Genomic DNA, 3,736 nt, shown 5'->3' on the forward strand with positions numbered 1-3,736 from the left:
CCCTGTTGGGCTCGATCCGCAGACTTGTGGCTCTCAAAACCAGCGCTCTACCGATGAGCTAAAAGGGTGTGCCCTTAAGCTTGTCCAAGCGTGAACAATCGTTCATGGAACGAGAGGGCTGTGCCCTAGTGGGTTGAACCACGGACCTATCGCTTGTGAAGCGAGTGTTCAACCGCTGAGCTGTTGTCGACGACTCGAATGAGTCAAGAGCATTGCTCTAAGCGGTTTGCAGCTCTTGGAGTAGGCGCGGAGCGCGAGCGTAGGTCTGAGACCGCTTGAGAGCAAGATGCGCGCTGCGCTTGGAGCATTGGGCCGTGGGCCGACGACGAGAAGTTGGGCATCAACGATGCGTAGGCGTTTGTGAGCTCACGGAGCTGTACAACGCTGGTGTGAGGTGTAGTAACCTCCGCCGTCTTAACAAGACGTGACCTCGCTGAGGAGAGTTTCGAGAACGGAATGTTCTCATCTTAGTGGGGGAGAGTGTAACGGGGTTACATGGTGTGGAGCACACAGGGGTACGAAGTACCCGGAGAGTTAACAAACTCTCAGTACATAAGTTGGAGAGTTAACAAGGTATCTCAGTACGTTGGCTGAAAGCCACACGTTATGCATTTGATTAGGTTTAACTATGCTAGATAGTTAAAGAGATACATTTACCCCTAGGCGGCTCGGCCGCAATAATAGTAAATAAAACACTTCTGGTTTTGAAGCATAAAAGTTAAGGTGTTAACTTTGAGCCCTGGTCTTGGGCTGTAAGTGTCCTTTGGATAAGGAACTTAGTATTAGTGACTCTTTGAGTCGAACGTCTTCCTCTGACGCTAAAGCTACGGCAGCCCCGCTGCACTTTCTCTCCGCGTCTTTCTCTCGTGCCCGTTGTTTTTGTGAGCTCGTCATAGCAGCTCGCCTGACGCGGGCTCTTTCTGCATCACGCGCACGTGTAGCTGCTGCGCTATCGTCGACCGTAGGTCCTGACATTCCAATCTGAAAGTCGTGGGTATCGTGTTGCCTGTCGCGACGCGTCTCCTCCTCGAATCGTCGTTGATGCTCCGCAGGATCGTCTTCTTCCGTTTTCTCCTCACGCTCTACCGCCGGACCAGAAGCTCTCATCTGTCCGGATTCAGTTGGTGCTGGGGTTTCAACTAACTCGAGCTGCTCCAATTCTTGGATTGCCTTGCGGTAGCGGGCCTCTGCGCTACGAAGCCTCTGTTTACGGAGATGTCTTTCCTTACGCGTCTCTTCGTGGGATTGGGATGCGTTCTCACGCCGGGCTCGTTGTACGCGATCATCTAGTTCCTCGCGGGTAATTCTAATCATTGGACAGAGTTAGTCGAGTTAATTGTACAGCAAAGACCGCTACTCAGTTGTTGGGAAACCTTTTCCTTTTCCTCGGGGCTCTTGCCATGTCCTCGTATCTTGAGCTGGACTGTCGCCTGATTTAGATAGAACAAAATCACATTGGCTGTTAGACTCGAAAGTCTAAGTGCACTGGGAGCTATTCTACAGCTATTTCATGAATATAAGCACCAGAGCATGGACACCATAGCTTAAGCAACGTGGTATTCGAATAGAGCCCCGAACTTTCCTTTCCAGTACTAATCCAGAAGCCCTCTGTGAATAGAACACAAAACTGTCATTTCAATCCGGGCTCCTCGGATTACAAACAACTTAGGATATCGTCACTCCAGGCGGCTCGTTGGTCCAGTTAATTTTTGCTTAGCCCCTCCCCTTGGCCGACGTGTTACAGCCCTCAGCTCACGGTCCGACGGGTCCAAATTACCTTGCACGTCTGTGGACCAAGCAGCTGTACATGGTAATTCAGACGCCGCATCGCGCTGTTGCCTCTTGGGTACGTCAAAGCTGTTGCCTCATCCCTGTTGAGTGGTTGCCCAGGTCTGTTCGATACCGTCCAGCCCTTCAGGTCATGTCAGTAGTATGCACAGGGTGTCCGAGAACGACCCAGCCCCTCACGGGGCTCACACAGTTCCGAAAATGCTCTAAAACTGTCTATTATGACGCTATGCTATCTAAGTGTACAGGCGCGGGGCTCACTCATGCTCTTAAAGTGTTTTTTCTTTCTTGATCTCTTGTTCTTGAGCTGTCCTTGCACTTGGTCTTGGGCTCCTTGCTCTTGTGAGACCGACTGCTGCATTCCTTTCCGTCCCGCCAGAAGTGCTCTCGCAAAGTGTGTTTTGATGTGGGAGCTCACACTTTAAGAGCACCTCTGTATTGCGCATGTGGCTGCAACTTCGGTTCGGCCAATTGGCAGCACGCGCCACTCGCTTTTGGAGCGTGGACACTCGCGGTGGGTCTAGGACCCCTAGGCGCGTGCATGGTGGTAGACGCTTCCAGTCACACCCACCCCAACCTGATTGCTATCGCTACCAACTGCCATACCACTTTGGAGTCTCGGGGCAAGCCTCAGACTGTATCCTGAGAGGTCTCTCTTGAATATATAGTAGGGCAAGGAGCCCCACGCCCGTACATACATGCATATACATCTAAAACTACCCTACTGCTATTATACAGCCAGCGCACCTTGTCCTCTCCGCGCCGTCGCTCAAAAATCCAATTTTGTGTTTTGAATGAAAAGTAAGTCGAAAAATATTGCCCAATCAGGGCGCGAGTTAATTGCGTCACGCTTTTTGGATATATTTGTAATTTTGGCATAGGTTAGGTCGAGTCAGAAAGATAGGCGCGGTCGGTAAGATGGGACGAAACTGTATTAGCCAGGCCGGCTGTACCCATGCGAAAAAGTAGGTAAAAGCAGCAAGAAAGGAACCGGACGGACTTATTGACAGACGGACGGACAGACACGCTGCAAGGTTAAGAGGCGGATAACTAGCGCTCTGGGCGCCCGCTCCGCGGATGCTAGGGCATGGTTGGTTGGTGTAGAGAAGGTTGGCCGCCTCCGCTGCGCTGCGGCGGATTAAAGAACATTTCGAAATCAAAGCTAAATGTATTATATGCATTACGTGACCTACCAAGTCCGCATTCCAAAGATCTCTCTGTACACAATATTGTTAGTGTGTACGTTCCCGGCCTCATCGATGGCCTCAGGATCCACAGCAATCTTAATCGCCTTCCTTGAAGTCACTCTCGACAACGCCACATAAAGGTGCCCATGTGCGAAGACCGGTGATTCCAAGTAGATACCCACGTGGTGGATCGATTGTCCTTGGACCTTGTTGATAGTCCTCGCGAACGATGGGACCACGAGGAACTGCTTACGCTTGAGTTTGAACGGGAACTCCTTGTCATCGTTCTCACTATAGAAGACGATCCGAGGAATGAACACCTTCTTACCCTTGAACGGCCCGGACATATGTTGAGCTTGTTGAGCAGCGATGAGTAATTTCCCCACGTTTTTGTAGCCGAGCCGCTTCATGATCAATCGAGACAGCAGTAAGTCACCAACCGCGGGTGGTAGCCGCTGCTCCGTGACCCAACAAACCACGTTTCGCAACTCGAGCGGGCCACTTGGTGTCGAAAACTTTATAATGAATCTTGAATTTACTCTTTACAGCCACTGATATGTCCCCGATACCAGTCACCGCAGTACTTTCCGGTAAAGCTTGACGAGCCATCCACTTTCCCTTTCTGGAGAACAGCGTCAGGAGCTTCGTCGTTACCACAGACACTTCCACCGCGCTATCCGGCGTGGTATCTGCGTCTACTGCATCCATCACGACACAGAGGATTGCTGGTGAACGTGGCCTGGCCACACTCATTGCTGGGA

At 51.3% G+C, this 3,736-nt stretch overlaps 1 pseudogene across 1 annotated transcript; it reads right to left on the reverse strand.

Moving 5' to 3' along the window:
- PITG_31783 lies at positions 1 to 68 on the reverse strand (annotated as a pseudogene). The gene has a single exon. The product of its transcript is annotated as a tRNA-OTHER (tRNA).
- Positions 69 to 3,736: the final 3,668 nt, after the last annotated feature.

Source organism: Phytophthora infestans, genomic scaffold (assembly GCF_000142945.1).
Source record: "Phytophthora infestans T30-4 supercont1.1420 genomic scaffold, whole genome shotgun sequence".
Taxonomy (NCBI): domain Eukaryota; phylum Oomycota; class Peronosporomycetes; order Peronosporales; family Peronosporaceae; genus Phytophthora; species Phytophthora infestans.